Raw genomic sequence first — 19,145 nt, forward strand, 5'->3', positions numbered from 1 at the left:
TGGCTTCCTCTCAGTCGTGCTGCCTGGCCGCGAACTTGTTTGTTGACTGTTGTTTTGGACTGTTTTTTTTTTGTTATTTACTCTACACCACTCACCTTACCTGGGTCTCCAGCGTCTGCCTCACCACTTCCACACCACCACCTCATGACATTTTGTTTATTGGGCTTATCAACCCTTTGGTGGAACATCATCTCCATATCTTATTATTGTAGCTGTATTGATTTTTCAGTACAACTTAACCATTGCAACTATATGTTACAGCATATTACAACAGCATATTGTTTGCAATAATATATTTAAGTTACAATTTCTAATTCTTGTCAAAAACACAGTTCATGTTATATTATAAAGTGAACATTTGGTAATTTCTGAATAAAAGAGATAAAAAAAAAAAAACTGAAGGAAGATCTAGCTGAACTGACTTTCAAACAAGGTGAGATTCCTAAGAAACTGAAGTAGAGTAGGGATGGTATGCGGGTGGCTCACATCAGCTAATAAAAACCAAGGGCAATTTTCAGCTAAGACAAGCTACGGATGAGGAAATAATCTTTTCATAAAATTTCTTTGCAGGAAGAGCTTTGTCATCTTTCATACAAGCAGCTGCCTTCACATACTGGCACAGCAGTGCTTTCATTTCTAGTTCATAGCAAAACAATCACCACAATTTCCTTGTAAATCATGTCACATCTTCTAGTGAATCCAGTTTCCGTTCTTACTGTAATTGGCTGCCTGTTTGGGTGTTTTTGTTGAAGCTTTTATCTGTGTGCTATTAAGGAACAAGATGCATTGTCTTTGCACATCATCCAGTATTTCACACTTGAATTCATTTTCTATTTTACTTGCCCTTCTTTAAGTCTGACATGCACATGCTTTTCACCTGAATATTTTATGGTAAACACGCAAAGAAAGATCTCAGACACATCAAAACGGTTTTAAAAATCATCAGTTATTTTAATTTAAAAACAAAATGCAAAGAATAGATTTTGTTTTAACATGTGCACTGAAACCTGATTCATAATTTTGTTATACTGTCCCTTAAAATGACAGTTGTATTCTGTGCAGTGACAGATCAGGCTTTTCTTTATAAGGTTCCTCTTCTGTAGGAAGGATCGACTAAATATTAGCAGTTTTGCTTGTTTTCAGCGTCTCGAGTCAAATAAATGAAAATAAAACAAAAAAATTAAGAAGCTAATAAAAGCTTTATGTCGTAATATAATATATAATATCAGCTTAATATAAGCTTAATGTATTAATATAAATACATAATAATATGCACACAAGAACTCATCACAAATAAGTTACTTTAATATTGAAATATTGCTTTTGACCATCCTATTTTAAACTGATCTATGTAGTTTAATAAAAATATTTAATTCTTTTGTTTCTTTTAAAGTATATTTAAAGAAAATTTGATTAATCTAGAAGACAACCCAATACAGTTTCTGTATTACTGACTCAGTGGTTAGTTTTAGATTATGCAGCCTCAACAAACTACAACGGCAATGTTATTCTGGCTTGTTATTTCTGAGTGTTATCAACTTTTTTTGTAAATATGAAAGACTTGCAGAAATAGAGCATGAAAGAATATTCTTATGCAAAACTGCAGGATTTGACCATGAGCTAATGAAAATGTCCTTAAAGCCTTTGAAGCAAAACCTAAGTGTGACTCTAAGTTGATATGTAAAGCTAAGCAGAAGTCTAAAAATATTCGAGACACAAATGTATATTAATATTAACGAATAACAAAAACTGGCACTGGCAACTGGAACATGTTTCATCAGATTTAAGTTAACTGAGTTTTGCTTAATCCCTCTTAATCAGAGACTTTTGGAACCAATTTTTCCTCTTTGTGCAGAAATGTATCTGTCAGTTTGATAATATATTACTGACGCTTTAACAATGATTTATTCTTATTATATAAACTTTTTTTTACATTAATTTTATTACATCAGGAAAACAGCTGCAGCATGTTAAGGTTCAGAAATAGGGCTACGAGAATCAAAAACATATTAAGTTTTCATAAAGAGGTTGCAAAAACTCAAGAATACAGGGTTCTTTCTAGATAACCTACTGATTAAGTTTTTAGTTGTTTTCTTTCAGACCTCAGTTGAGTGGTGCTTAATTATATGATTAATCACTTTGCATATATAGCAGTATACAATCCATCACAGATTGCATCATTCTTTACCATGTAGAAACACCTGTTGGAAGCATAAATTTAAAGTATTTGTGTAGCTTCAGAGACCATCTTGTGGAGAAAATAATCATCTCATCATTGAGTTGGGCAGTATTCCCAGAGGTGTTTTATTTAGTTTAACTAAGGACTGAAATCTTTTTAGGATCTTGTGAACTTTTGATGTTTATTTTTGGTGAAGTAGGTCAGACAAACATCTTGAGGCAGAGATTGTTGTTTCAACTGCATGCTAGTGATGTTTTCTGTTTAAAAGAAAAAACAAGAACAATTTTATTATTATTATTATCTCTTTAGTCGAAGCTCATAAACCTTTTGGCTCAATTTTTTGCTCCCTTTACACTATTCGGTGCGTAACATTAGATAGGTTGCCAGGCAAATGGATGTTTAATAAAGTAATTCAGCCCACAGACTGTTTAGGACTCATAACCAGGCTGTGACTTGGAGCAAGGTCTTATAGATGATAATAAAAGCACAAAGGCATTTTCTCTGACATGCAGCTCTACCCTGAAGGCACAGATAATGGTAAGACATATCAGTGGAAACCATTGAGTTTCTCTGTGGGGAAAAATAACTGCGGTTAAGTGCTTTAGGTGAGAACCTTTTGATCACATAACATATGAAGTATATTCTGAATTTCAAAACTGATGTGAGGTTTTGGATCGAAGTTGTCCAAGAGGCAGAGAGGCTTGACATTATTATTTCAGGAAGAGCAGCTTGCTCAGTAAAAAACAACAAAAAAACATCTTGTTTATCTATCTCCTAAAAGAACTGATGTAATTACCAGTGAAAAGCAACAATTAAATATGCTTTACTAATTAAGCCAACAATGTACACAAACAATATACATATATTATATATGTATGCTTGTACAAAATAAGTTGTTTCACATTTAATCACAAAAACGTTCCAATTTATATTAGTTATTACACAGTGCATCAGTTCAGTTCATTATTCAACTTAATTTAAAGAGCTTTCCATCCAAGGAAGCCCAGCAAATTGCCTTGACTTGCAGCATTTCCTCTTCCTGGACGACCATGCAGCTTCAAAAGGCAATCAATTAAGTTGAGTATTTGACTTTTACAGAAATATATTCAGAAATCCCTCATAGTGGTCATAGATATAGTGATGGTGGTGAGGAAAAAGATCAGTTTTTAGTGCATGATTCAATTTTCTTGTGCTAACATATTCACCTGGATGGTAGAGCCTCTGGCTTTAATATCAAGGATGTGCACTTTATAAGTTATATGGTTAGGTCAATGTGCAATGTAGCTTTAAACAAACAACCAAAGAGAAAAAGTGGAATCTGTTCACCGTAGAGAAAACCTGTGATTGATTTATGACAGGTAGAGAGGCGGCTCAAAGATCAAGCCTCTAGACACATTTTCACACTCTGCTTTGTGGGCTGCCAGCTGCCACAAGTTTATCAGAATAGCCAAGAAAAAAAAAAACTGTTATCCAGAGGCCTGACCTCTGCTCCTGTGGAAAACCAGGCTCAAGAAGAAAATTTCTGACACAAACCACAACTTCAGTCATCTGAATGCTTATCCATTAACTTACAGAATGATGGAGCATGTGTTTATAACAGACTTTAAGACAGTCTGTTTACCATCTGGACGGTGTTTATATTTGTCTGAATATGTTTTTTTTTTTTTTTTGCAGTAGCCTTTAAAAAGCAACTATTGCAATAGCTCTATTTATGTTGAAAAGCTGTTCAGCTGTTCAGTAAAGTGAACTGCTCTCATCTCTGTTAAGGTAAATCTCTGTTTTAAGCGTCATAATTTATAGATGTTGATATATTTATTTTTATAAATAGCTGTTTTATGATGTTCCAACCTAAAATAATCTAAATATTTTTGAGTTTCATGTGTCAAATGAGTGAAATGCAGGTGGAAATACCATTGTCAATATTTTTATGTTTTAGATATTGACGGGGAAGAACGAAGTCAACAAAGACAGAAAACATTTATCCTCTGCTTATAATAATCTTTTAAAGGAAGCATATGGTGAATGCATCACTGAGTCACAACAGAAGGCGGCAAGAGTCTTTTAAATGAATCACGTAAAAATGCACATTTTTTACATTCACAAAATTCATTGAGCTCCATGAAAGGTGAACAACACATGATCAAATCAAATACAAACTTTAGAGATATTATCATCAAACAAGTAAGAGTTTAGTGTCTAATCAAGTTTTGAAAAACTAACTGAAGCACCAAATGATAAACAAAATGAGTGCAATGAAAGCAAAGTTATTGTTCAGTTCGTCAAAGAAAAGTGAATTAACATCAACACGCACATGCTTCTGTTTTATTCTTCATCACTTGGCTGACAGACAACAAAGGTTTTCTTTGTAAGCGTGACAAAGAAAACAAAAGTCACACTGCAAGAATGAGAAGAAAAAAGAGAAGGGAACTGAACAGAAGCATGAATTAAAACTGAACAGCTGCAAATAAAGCTTCTTATTCATAATTTAAGCTTACGATCCTGAAAAGCCTCTGAGTAGAGGCTGAAAATAACAACTGCTGCAAGCAGGATGTGGCAACATAAAGGCATTCAGTAGTAAAGTGGCTAACTCAGAGATATTCACAATATAAAGCACAAGAAAATCAGGAAATGAACATTAAGAATAAAAGAGTCTAACATAATTGAAATATAACTGCATACTCATTAGAGTATCTTTTTTGTCATGATGAAACAAAGTAAAATCCTCATTTGTGCTGTCTGACCCGCTTTTTGTCTTTAGAAATATTGAAGATGAATCCTGTTCACAGCATTTTATGATGTAGAGCACAATTAAATGAAGTAGAAGCAATTCTGGTGGATAAAAGATAAATACTTTGTCTAACATACCTAACATTTTATATTTTTATACAGACATTTCTGAAAGGCATTATATTGGTAAATATTCAAACAGCCTTGCCGTACCATACTCTAATGTTAAAGCTCCAGATATTTAAAATCTAGGACCTTATGGACTACATTGGAAATTTCTAATAGCTCACATGTACCGAAGCATCAAAGCACTCATCATAATCTATTGTTTCCATGAACTAATATTTATTAGAACTGATCACACTGCTCCAAAATCGGGTAGGTTTCACATTTTAACATGTGTTGATGGTGAATATCTTACGCTCAGTTGTGACAGACATTATTACATGTTCATATAGTCACAGTAACATCAGTACTGCATCACAGAAAATTAAACCAATGCAGTTTTGTTTACTTCCAGATAAGAATAATTACTATGTTGTGCATAGTGTTCTGTATTTGAATCTGTAGACAGTTGTCCTTTGCAGATGTCTCATGTGCTACAGCTGCATGCGAATGTAGAGCACAGCAGTTCACTTTGGGTTTGGCTGGTCTCAGAAACCAGCTTCCAAGTAAATAATGTCAGAATAAAAATGTCAGAAATAAACAGAGCGACGTGTTTTGTGGATCAAAGGGAAAAAGGGGCCATTTAAAGTGCCCGTGGTCATGACATGCTGCCATTCAACTGTGCTTTGCCTGCTTCTAATCTTACTCAGGCTAATGTGTTGAAGAATAGGAATGCGCTCCTCTGTCCACATCTAATTCCTTTCTGTGAGCACTCAAGCTGCGGGGGTTTACTTGGATACAACGTGCTGGAAGTTGTGTGTGTCTGTGGTTCTGGGCACTTGTATTGACAAAATTCAAGGATTCACATTTGCAGACATGAAGGCGAGTTCTGTCATTCAGACCTGCACATCAACCATTAAAGAATCAATCTGCAACCTTTCAACACAACTAGTTTGGGAATTTAAAGAGAAAAAGGGCCTCTTGACCTTTCTTAATGCCACGGCACATGGAGACCACACACAGTACACACAAGCACTCCAAATTACTGATGGCTGTGAAATGCCACGCACTGCAAGTAGGTAATGAGTTAGGATCACAGAGGAGCAGGCAGGGAAGCATCCACAGTGACTGAGGATGGCATAAACTGGATTAGCTCTAATGCTCCTGCAGCAGAGCATAGTGTTCACTCAGCCTCCCGAGAACAGGCAAAGGTTAAAAAAATGTATCAGCTCAGCCACTGTGTAAAGAAAATTTATGAGCTAGATATCAAAACTTTCTTTTAAAATGTTCCCAAGCTTAATGTGGGTATTTTTAAAAATTAAATAATTGGGGTTTGTTGTGCTTTGAGATAGAGTAGCAGCAACACAACCAAGATAAATAAAAAAACACATTTTTACTTATCCTTTATTTTCTAGAAGGTAACAACATTATAATAAAGTTCTCACCTGTTGATACTTCTTTATCTTTGACATATGCCTTCATTAAAACAAGATGGTTGTTTCTTGTAGAAACATGAATTCACTCACAGTTTGCTACAATACTTGTATATATTTTGTGTCTTACATAATTCAAGGAAGTTAAGTGATAATCTGCCCAGTAAGGAGTTTAGCTTTATTGATTTGGGGTTGACTAAAACTTGAGAAAAATTTTAAAACTAATATCCAACTTTTGATGCAGAAAAAAAAAGATCTCAAAATTAAGAACAACATTGATGGGATTTTTTTTTTCTATGTGTAATACAGTTGACAACATAACCCACATTTGGCAGAGGAACAAAACTAGATGGTTCTGTGGCTTACAGAAAAATTGGGCTGATGTTTGAATGGATATTGGTTTGCTTTTAATATATACATTTTTTAATATATACATTGTTTATGCGAGATTGAGAAGGGGGGACAAGAAGAGAGATACTCGGACATACCTTTCCTCATATGCTTGCTCAATCTCATTTTAGAAAATCCCAAGACTTTCCCTGACTGGAAGGGATATACAATCCTGCTGATCTGAACAGACTCTCTCATGTTCATTGTGAGTCTGCCCAAGAACACCACAAACAGGGGTGCAACCCACATGGCAAACCCCCAGCTCTTTGTGCTAAGAATCAGGTCATGGTTCTTTCTTTTGGCCACACAAGGATCTTTTTAAGCTTTCACTATTCCACAACAAGGAAAAATGCCACCCTTCTTACTCAAAATATTAGAAATGAGCCTCAGGGTCAATATTTCAGAGTTAGCACAATATCAAAATGTAAGACACGTAGCTTTTAGTTTTAAAATGTTACATCCATCGTATACTGCCAATGGCTTAAAAAAAAAAAAAAAAACCTGCTTGCATTTTTAAATGTGAAAAGATTTTTGTAGGGGATGGCTCTGTAGTGAGTATACCTTAAACCATAGTTTAGTACAAGACAAATTGATTTAAACTAAAATATCCCCCTTAGCAGCTGTATTCCACCTGCACATATTTTCACCCATGTTGCACGTCATACCTTCTATATTTATTTTTGCTGTAAGAATACACAATAAATTCACTGATGTGGATGAATCAGTGGACATTTAAGTACTGTGCCCCACATGTGATGCTGTTGGACATTATTTTTGGCATAGCTGGAATGTTCAAAGGCCCACACAAATAACCTGTTTGCAAATATACGCCTACACATCGAAACATCAGGTCAGAAAGTTTAGCCGGTTGACATTGTCGGTTTCCTGTAATCTGAGGACAGTTAAGCTCCGGATTGTTTGCACAAACAAACACTTCCACATGCAGAGATGAAGCGGATTTGTTACAGTATGCGTTCATCTCATAAACCCTCTTCTGTTTATTCACTTTTTTTTTATCTTAATGTATTTTAGTCTCACTTCTTTCATTTTGTGTATTTAGTATTAATCTGTTTTCGCCTTCCTTCTTTCACACAATTATCTGTTTGCATTTTTATTAATCCTTTTCAGATAAAGTGTAGCTATTTTGATACCATTGACTGATAACATGCTGTTTGGATTTGAATTATACTCTGAACCTTTCTGTGTGAAGTTTGCATGTTTTCCCATTTTGTGTGTTTTCTGTGGGTACTCTGGTTTCCTCCAACAGACTAAAGACATGAATGTAATTAACTGCCCTATAGCCATGGTTGTCCTGTGTCTCTCTAATAAACTGATGACCTGCAGGGAGTATAAACAGTGACTGCCAAGGATAGGCAGTAGTGGCAGGAGAGTTGAACAAGTATAGAAAATGGGTAGATAGTAGAAGTTATATTATACACACAATGCCTAAAGCATAGATTTTATCAGTCAGTTAATGAAATAACATAGACAGTTAGATGATGAAACATTAAGCTGGTGTAGATGGGAATGTATGCTTGGAGAATTTGAGCATTAAATATGAGATGGCAGTTTCAGGGCTTTTGCTCTTATTTTAAATATGAAAAAAATAGCAAACAATAACTGTAAATAAACATGTTGCCAATAATGTTTGAGTGATTTTATAATGTGCATTTTCTTTTGTTTGTGCAGTTATGAACCCAGGCCAATAAAGTTTGATTGTCTGATGGATAAGAAAGGCGCTAAAAATTGGGAACCGTTTTTGAATTTAAATATCTAAGCGTAGAAAAAATAAGATGGAAAAGATTAAATTAAGAATATAAAGAATTAAGTTAATTCTCTCTGAAATCCATAACTTTTCACTGCAGCAAGACAAAGTGTACATCACAACAAATGAATAGGTGACAATGAATAAAAAAAGCAAAAATCTAATTGCAAACAAATCATTTCAACATGTTTAGCTGTTCATAAATAATAGACATATATTGTATACATGTCTGCACCAGTGTTGTATAGTAACTAAGTAAAAATACTTCACCACTTTACTCAAGTATATTTTGGAGTATTTCATACTTTCCTCGAGTATGAACATTTTTGATAACTTTCACTTTTACTTCACTATATTTACGAACTTAATTGCATACTTTTACTCTGATACATTTTCAATGTGTGGTTTAGTTACTCATTACAAAAAAGTGAGAGAGAGAACACAAATGTTTTGACCCAACCTACTGATTGGGCTTGTTCATCACCACCAATGGGATGCACCCGTTTCTATGTGCTAATGCTAATATCTTCCGATTTACAGATTAATAAATGGAGATCGCCTCCAAACCCAGACTTGGTGCTTTGTGGTTTGTCCGATCACCACACACACACAACGCAGAACTACACTGGTCACACTGACTCCTGTTTGTTTGTCCTCCAGGTTGTATCATTACTGTTACAGTAGTCCTGACACCCGGGACCTGCAACAGAAGCAATAGTCAATGTTATGGTCAGTGATTTAAAAAAAACAAAACAAGTTTAACCTTTTGTATGGTTAAATCTGATAATGGTATCAGATTTAACCATACTGACTGCAGATAAACTGCTTCACATCCAGTATCTGAATGTGAATCTGTGTTAGTGAGTGCTGTCACTAACACAGATTGTCGGTGTTAGATTCTAAATATCAATTCTCCCATTGTATTTTTTTCAATTTCATAAGAGTATCTAAGATTAATACTAATCAGGTGGACATATTATTATTTGGAACTTTTAAAAAGTCTTTGGAAAATAAACATCTAATAAACAGGCAATGATTTTAAAAGATGAATTTATTTTGAAACATGACCCATAATTATAAAACATTTTTCAACGTGGAATAACATACTTTCATGTTTTACACGTCGCTTTCATTCAAAGATAGCTTATCAAAAGGTGTGGCATATATAAGAATACAAATATCAATACATTTAACACATATTTCTTCAGTATGTAGAATTATTCAAAGTGCAAGGTGGAAAAAGTATCGCATGCAATTTATGTAATAAGATATAGTAGATTTTCTTTTTAACACATGCAGATTGCTGGATATTACCAGGTTGGCAGAACAGGCCAACCTGGTATTCAGTAAGTTTCTACTGAATAGAAACTAATAAAAAACTAATAAAAGTTAGTGTTACTCAGGGTTAAATGTCTAACTAAGGTACTAAAGAGTTAAAATTAACACTAATCCCTTTCCTCTTTCGCAGGGTGTAAGAACTAACCAGTTAGAGGCTGGCTAGATTATCATTTCTGCCTTTACCTCTTTCTACATCTATCTTTGTAGATGCAGGTTCTAGCATAGTCTGAAGAAGAGGGTTCGTTGACAAGTCCAGCCACATGAGATGAAAAAGAAAAGTATTCGTGCCAAGGCCTCTTTTCTTAAAGACGTAGTCTTCAAAAAAAGAGGCCCCTCGAGTGGCAACTCAAACCACGTCTTTTTTTAAAGACTAAGTCTCTAAAAAAAGGGCCAAGGCACTAATACTTTTCTTTTTCGTCTCATGTGGCTGGACTTGTCAACGAACCCTCGTCCTCAGTCTGTGATAGCACCTGCATCTAAAAAGATGGAGGGACAGATGCAGAGGGAGGTAAAGGCAGAGATGATAATCTCGCCTTCCTCTAGCTGGTTCGTTCTTACAAACAGCCCGCAAGAGAGAAAAAAGATTAGTGACCAAATAGTGGCAGAGGGCCGACATTCAAAGACTCAGGTTCATACGTCATGACGTCATTCTGTGACGTATGATTAGGGCTTTGAATATGCAACAGGATCACGTGACCAGATGAGCCAATCAGGTGGAGGTGACATCACAGTACTATTTACATATGGCATTTGCATGCGGGCCCTTTTACTTTTTCCATCCATCCTTAGGATAATCTGACGACTGAAGTGAAGTTCATTTTGACATACAGGAAATGTTCATTTGCATGAAAGGTGACCAGATTTCCAAGACTAAATCTTTGGACATTTCTCGCTCGGCGATAGAGAAAGAGCAAATTTATCAAGATAAAATGAAGAAACTGGGACAGTTATGGTTTACATATTTATTAATACTTAAACATTAAAAATCAAATGTACTGCTCAAAAAAAAAAATAAAGGGAACACTCGACACTCAAATAACACAGTTGAGTGTTCCCTTTATTTTTTTGAGCAGTGTATAACAGCAGGAGCGCGTCTCTTCACACAGTAGTAATATTTCTATAAATTCTGGCTCAATTAAAAATGATGGTAGTTCAAACTTCTTAGAGGTTTGGTGTCTGTGACCTTAGAGCTGATGGACCTTTTGTCTCTTCTGTCCAAAGGTCTCTGATAAATTCCAGCCTCACTTTTTAATTATTTGCTTTCCTCCTTGGTCATCTCACATGAAGCCCACCTTGACCTTGGACTTTTACTTTCTGGACTTGGTTGTTCTGGACTCTTTCTTAGTAACCACTCATATCATAATTCTCTTGAGTTTGTCATTAATGTTCTTCCTGCGGCTATTCGTTGTGGGGAGACTTTGGCGCGTTTATTTCGTCCACCTTACAGGCAGTAAACACACCGTCAGCATTCAATCGTTTTCCTTTCACAAAATAATCAAACATCACCAGCTCATTATATTAATGTAATGTATATCTTACACCGGGCTAGCAGAGCCGCTGCTTACCTTACAGGCGGTAAACACACCGTAAGGAATACAGCAGCTCACGCACAAAAATCCCCGGCACTAAGGTGTCCCCGGCAGGACAACATGTCAGAATTGCGATAGTGCTAGCATTTAGAGAAAACAACAGCACCCTCTGTTGGAACACTTAAGCACTGCTTTACACTTGGAACATACGACCCGACGATGACCAGTTAATTGCAAAACATCTTCCTTTGCGATGATTTATCACCCTGTTGCGATTTATCTCACTCTGGCTAATTCTGTAGCTGTTCGTCGTCTTGATGTGTTTGTTAATAAAAACTTAGCTTTATGTTATTGATCCAAATCTTCATGACGGCAAAGATTAGCCCAGTTCAGACAAAACACGTTGTTTCACACGTACCGAATCAGGTCAGCTGGTGAAAACTCGAGCTCTCTTCTTCCAGCTTGTTGTCTTTTCTGGCAGCGCGCGCTGCTTTTCTTGAAGTTGATTGGCTGTTGGCTGCGACGCTCGTCTTCTTCTCTGTAACGTTAACAGGAGCGAGCAGCTACCGTAAGTGCTATGGTTGTGCGCTACACACTTTTTACCACTTCCTGCCGAGCCGGTGGAAAAGGGGCAATGAAGTTTCCGGCCATCGTAATAACAATCTAAAGGGAATTTTTTCCCCCCTCATTCATAAAATGCTAAAATAAGGGACTTTTCCGGAAAATCGGGGACGTCTGGTCACCCATAAAGGGCCTACATTAAAATACTGTGACGTCACAGATTGTATGTAAATAGAACTGTGACGTGACGTCACGGACTGACGTCAATGACCGGCTGAACCAGAGTCTTTGAATGTAAGCCCTTTACAACCTTTACTGATCCTTTTTCTGTCTTGCAGGCTCACTGTAAGAACGAACCTCTTGGAGGAAGGCCAGATTATCATTTCTGCCTTTACCTCTCTCTACATCTACTTTTGTAGATGTAGGCTTTAGCATAGACTGAAGAAGAGGGTTCGTTGACAATGCAGCCACAAGATGGAAAAGGGAAGTATTAGTGACATGGCCTCTTTTTTAAAGACTTTTGTCTTTTTTAAAAAAGGCCCCTCGAGTGGCAAGGTCAAACCTTGTCGCTTTTTTTTAAAGACTACGTCTTTAAAAAAAAGCACGGGGACTAATACTTTTCTTTTTCGTCTCATGTGGCTGGACTTGTCAATGAACCCTCGTCTTCAGTCTATGATAAAACCTACATCTAAAAAGATGGAGGGATAGATGTAGAGGGGTAAAGGCAGAAATTATAATCTAACCTGCCTCTAACTGGTTTGTTCTTACAGTCTGCAAGACAGAAAAGGGATTCGTGACCAAATTACAGAGAGCCTCCAAAGTCTTTGGACTTTGGTTCAGACAGTCATGACGTCAATCTGTGGCGTCCGATTCGGGGTTTGAATTTGACAAGTTTACCAAAATATAAAAAATGTCATTCAAACAGCATTTGCCTTGTTTTACTTTTTTTTACTTACACTTTTCATCACATTACTTGAGTACATCCATTTTTACAGTAATTTCCATACTTAAGTACAAGACATTTCAGATACTTTAAGACTTTAACTCAAGGAACATTTCATTCAGTGACTTGGACTTTTACCAGAGTCATATTTTGGAGAGTTACCTATACTTTTACTTGACTCTGAGATTTCAGTACTTTATACAACACTGGTCTGCACATAGTTAAACTTTTGTAGTATTAGATTTCAAACTGAAGCAGAATTTCTTTACAAGCTCTTTAACGCAATGTATCATTCAATGTTATTTCTCTCCTCTATAAGCAAGTTTGGTAATAATTATGATCTTGTTCTTGCTTGTAGCACAGCAAAAAAGTTCATTGCATGTCATATTCAGAATAAAATAATTTAAAACTGGTAACATTGAAACAGGGTTAAAATATTTTCTAAGTCAGAAAATCTTTCCATCCACATATTTTAAATAATTAAAGCATCTCCTCTGTCCTTGACGAGCATTTACCCACAATATGCAACAGAAAAAGCATATCTTGTTTCTCTTGAATTCAAAATATTTCAACAATACAATGTTCTGAGATTTTTTTCTGTGTAAAGATTTAATGCAACATGGGTATTTTTACTTTTATTAGTTTTTTTATTAGTTTCTATTCAGTAGAAACTTACTGAATAGAAACTAATAAAAAACTAATAAAAGTTAGTGTTACTCAGGGTTAAATGTCTAAAGGTACTAAAGAGTTAAAATTAACACTAATCCCTTTCCTCTTTCGCAGGGTGTAAGAACTAACCAGTTAGAGGCTGGCTAGATTATCATTTCTGCCTTTACCTCTTTCTACATCTATCTTTGTAGATGCAGGTTCTAGCATAGTCTGAAGAAGAGGGTTCGTTGACAAGTCCAGCCACATGAGATGAAAAAGAAAAGTATTCGTGCCAAGGCCTCTTTTCTTAAAGACGTAGTCTTCAAAAAAAGAGGCCCCTCGAGTGGCAACTCAAACCACGTCTTTTTTTAAAGACTAAGTCTCTAAAAAAAGGGCCAAGGCACTAATACTTTTCTTTTTCGTCTCATGTGGCTGGACTTGTCAACGAACCCTCGTCCTCAGACTGTGATAGCACCTGCATCTAAAAAGATGGAGGGACAGATGCAGAGGGAGGTAAAGGCAGAGATGATAATCTCGCCTTCCTCTAGCTGGTTCGTTCTTACAAACAGCCCGCAAGAGAGAAAAAAGATTAGTGACCAAATAGTGGCAGAGGGCCGACATTCAAAGACTCTGGTTCATACGTCATGACGTCATTCTGTGACGTATGATTAGGGCTTTGAATATGCAACAGGATCACGTGACCAGATGAGCCAATCAGGTGGAGGTGACATCACAGTACTATTTACATATGGCATTTGCATGCGGGCCCTTTTACTTTTTCCATCCATCCTTAGGATAATCTGACGACTGAAGTGAAGTTCATTTTGACATACAGGAAATGTTCATTTGCATGAAAGGTGACCAGATTTCCAAGACTAAATCTTTGGACATTTCTCGCTCGGCGATAGAGAAAGAGCAAATTTATCAAGATAAAATGAAGAAACTGGGACAGTTATGGTTTACATATTTATTAATACTTAAACATTAAAAATCAAATGTACTGCTCAAAAAAAAAAAAATAAAGGGAACACTCGACACTCAAATAACACAGTTGAGTGTTCCCTTTATTTTTTTGAGCAGTGTATAACAGCAGGACCGCGTCTCTCCACAGTAGTAATATTTCTATAAATTCTGGCTCAATTAAAAATGATGGTAGTTCAAACTTCTTAGAGGTTTGGTGTCTGTGACCTTAGAGCTGATGGACCTTTTGTCTCTTCTGTCCAAAGGTCTCTGATAAATTCCAGCCTCACTTTTTAATTATTTGCTTTCCTCCTTGGTCATCTCACATGAAGCCCACCTTGACCTTGGACTTTTACTTTCTGGACTTGGTTGTTCTGGACTCTTTCTTAGTAACCACTCATATCATAATTCTCTTGAGTTTGTCATTAATGTTCTTCCTGCGGCTATTCGTTGTGGGGAGACTTTGGCGCGTTTATTTCGTCCACCTTACAGGCAGTAAACACACCGTCAGCATTCAATCGTTTTCCTTTCACAAAATAATCAAACATCACCAGCTCATTATATTAATGTAATGTATATCTTACACCGGGCTAGCAGAGCCGCTGCTTACCTTACAGGCGGTAAACACACCGTAAGGAATACAGCAGCTCACGCACAAAAATCCCCGGCACTACGGTGTCCCCGGCAGGACAACATGTCAGAATTGCGATAGTGCTAGCATTTAGAGAAAACAACAGCACCCTCTGTTGGAACACTTAAGCACTGCTTTACACTTGGAACATACGACCCGACGATGACCAGTTAATTGCAAAACATCTTCCTTTGCGATGATTTATCACCCTGTTGCGATTTATCTCACTCTGGCTAATTCTGTAGCTGTTCGTCGTCTTGATGTGTTTGTTAATAAAAACTTAGCTTTATGTTATTGATCCAAATCTTCATGACGGCAAAGATTAGCCCAGTTCAGACAAAACACGTTGTTTCACACGTACCGAATCAGGTCAGCTGGTGAAAACTCGAGCTCTCTTCTTCCAGCTTGTTGTCTTTCTGGCAGCGCGCGCTGCTTTTCTTGAAGTTGATTGGCTGTTGGCTGCGACGCTCGTCTTCTTCTCTGTAACGTTAACAGGAGCGAGCAGCTACCGTAAGTGCTATGGTTGTGCGCTACACACTTTTTACCACTTCCTGCCGAGCCGGTGGAAAAGGGCAATGAAGTTTCCGGCCATCGTAATAACAATCTAAAGGGAATTTTTTTCCCCCTCATTCATAAAATGCTAAAATAAGGGACTTTTCCGGAAAATCGGGGACGTCTGGTCACCCATAAAGGGCCTACATTAAATACTGTGACGTCACAGATTGTATGTAAATAGAACTGTGACGTCACGGACTGACGTCAATGACCGGCCGAACCAGAGTCTTTGAATGTAAGCCCTTTACAACCTTTACTGATCCTTTTTCTGTCTTGCAGGCTCACTGTAAGAACGAACCTCTTGGAGGAAGGCCAGATTATCATTTCTGCCTTTACCTCTCTCTACATCTACTTTTGTAGATGTAGGCTTTAGCATAGACTGAAGAAGAGGGTTCGTTGACAATGCAGCCACAAGAGATGGAAAAGGGAAGTATTAGTGACATGGCCTCTTTTTTAAAGACTTTTGTCTTTTTTAAAAAAGGCCCCTCGAGTGGCAAGGTCAAACCTTGTCGCTTTTTTTTAAAGACTACGTCTTTAAAAAAAGCACGGGGACTAATACTTTTCTTTTTCGTCTCATGTGGCTGGACTTGTCAATGAACCCTCGTCTTCAGTCTATGATAAAACCTACATCTAAAAAGATGGAGGGATAGATGTAGAGGGGTAAAGGCAGAAATTATAATCTAACCTGCCTCTAACTGGTTTGTTCTTACAGTCTGCAAGACAGAAAAGGGATTCGTGACCAAATTACAGAGAGCCTCCAAAGTCTTTGGACTTTGGTTCAGACAGTCATGACGTCAATCTGTGGCGTCCGATTCGGGGTTTGAATTTGACAAGTTTACCAAAATATAAAAAATGTCATTCAAACAGCATTTGCCTTGTTTTACTTTTTTTTACTTACACTTTTCATCACATTACTTGAGTACATCCATTTTTACAGTAATTTCCATACTTAAGTACAAGACATTTCAGATACTTTAAGACTTTAACTCAAGGAACATTTCATTCAGTGACTTGGACTTTTACCAAAGTCATATTTTGGAGAGTTACCTATACTTTTACTTGACTCTGAGATTTCAGTACTTTATACAACACTGGTCTGCACATAGTTAAACTTTTGTAGTATTAGATTTCAAACTGAAGCAGAATTTCTTTACAAGCTCTTTAACGCAATGTATCATTCAATGTTATTTTCTCTCCTCTATAAGCAAGTTTGGTAATAATTATGATCTTGTTCTTGCTTGTAGCACAGCAAAAAAGTTCATTGCATGTCATATTCAGAATAAAATAATTTAAAACTGGTAACATTGAAACAGGGTTAAAATATTTTCTAAGTCAGAAAATCTTTCCATCCACATATTTTAAATAATTAAAGCATCTCCTCTGTCCTTGACGAGCATTTACCCACAATATGCAACAGAAAAAGCATATCTTGTTTCTCTTGAATTCAAAATATTTCAACAATACAATGTTCTGAGATTTTTTTCTGTGTAAAGATTTAATGCAACATGGGTATTGTGTTAGAATGCTTTTTCAAATTCACCTGCAGCATAGTTTTGCTAATCATCCCAAGAGAGGAAATTTAAAATATAGAACAATAAACAAAGTCAGAGCAGCACACTGCATCTTCTGGAGTTTTCCATGGACAAAGTACTTTTGATTAAAAAGCTGGGTTACTGTCATTGGGATAAAGCCTAATTTGATATTTGTTGGTTTATTGGCAGCTTGATTTCTTTTGGCTGCTTCTGATGAACTGAAAAACCTGCTAAATCTTTTGATATGAGCTGATCCAGTTTTCTTTCCTGCAATGATCTCTCTGCAGGTACTACGCTATCTGCTGCCAGCCACTGGTCTACCGGAACAAAATGACGCCCATGCGAGTGGCTTTAATGATCGGTGGCTGCTGGGTTATTCCCACTTTCATCTCTTTCCTGCCCATCATGCAGGGCTGGAACAGCATCGGTATTGACCACTTGGTGAGTTGCAAGAGTTCGAATTACAGCTGGAAAAAGATTTATTTTAGACTTTAGGTTACTTAGTTATGTGCTTTATATATTGTCAAATATGTTGAGCATCTCAGTGGGCACCAAAGCAATTGCAGGCAACCAAAGCTATAAAAAATAATCGCAAATAAAACTATTTCAGAACATTGTTTGCATAAGTGGTTAGTGTCCACATGCAACAATGAGATTAATTGTTGTTTCATGGATCTTTGTTTACTAGACTGAAGAAATGCCTCATATGTTGCCATGAAAACAACATAAACATGCCAACAAATGAAACAACGCCAACACAGGCGGTCAGTTTGTGTTTCTTCAACTAGAATGTAAATGATGTTTTTTGAATGAAGTATTTTGTTTTAGCAATACATTTTTCTGTTATTTAATTTGAAAAGCCAAAAGTTTGAACCAAAACATTTGTTACTCTTGAATCAAAATATTTTCTTGGAAGGAAAGCAGTATTTAAAAGCAGATTTTGTATTATTATTATTAGTAATAGTAGTATTAAAAAATTTAAGTTGATCTTTTAGCATTTAAAGTAACTTATTGAAATGTACATCCGGTTTTATGTAGGTTAGCTTAGTTAAATATTCAAAGTTGAAAAGGTTTCTATCTTACTCACTGAATGAAGTTACTTGCACCATTCACTTCTGGACAAGCACATAATTAGTAGGAAACATCTGCATTTAGTAACTGACTTTACAGCAATCCTTTATACTGAGCCTGTATGTAGCGACAGTGGAGTGAAGAAACTCCCCAAGAACAAAACATTTATGAAAGCAGAAAAAGGAGAACGATCAACATATCAGCTTTATGTTCCACAATGTTTGATAATGAAATTAAAGAAATAACCTAAAATAAAAAAAGAAAAATGATCAAAAAGCACAAATGAAAAACAAAGCCCAAACAGCCAAGAATTAATCCGTTAGACAGACAAATACTTTTTGTCAGGTAACACTGGCTACACAATAAAAATAATTTTCTAAGCTTTATTTGTTATAAGTATGAATGAAATACTTATCTGACAAATTAATTCAGGATCTATGTGTTAAAAATGCTACACACTGTTGCCAAGTCAGAAGTAAATCTCTCTAGTTTCTCTGCCTTATTGCCAGCAGAAATCACGTCTGAGTTGCTCGTCAAGTGGGAGACTGGGCCGCTCAGTATGGCCAAAGTGTAGTTAAAGAACTCACACACACCCACGCACCCCCACACACCCACGCACACACACACCTATATTCCATTCCCTTTTTTCAAATACACACAAACATGAGTTTAGTGCAGCTGCAATCCAAAGTTTGCCCCATTCAGTGGCAGCAGATCTCTGCGGGTCTAATTAGAGCTGTTTGATTATTCTGTGAAGCCAGTCACTTTTGGCACCAAC

The 19,145-nt window shown here is 36.4% G+C and overlaps 1 pseudogene; it reads left to right on the forward strand.

The window, feature by feature from the left end:
- Positions 1-19,145, forward strand: part of LOC129360518 (5-hydroxytryptamine receptor 4-like) — a 133,124-nt pseudogene that overhangs the window by 68,524 nt on the left and 45,455 nt on the right.

Source organism: Poeciliopsis prolifica, unplaced genomic scaffold (genome assembly GCF_027474105.1).
Source record: "Poeciliopsis prolifica strain line A6 unplaced genomic scaffold, Auburn_PproV2 SCAFFOLD006, whole genome shotgun sequence".
NCBI lineage: Eukaryota > Metazoa > Chordata > Actinopteri > Cyprinodontiformes > Poeciliidae > Poeciliopsis > Poeciliopsis prolifica.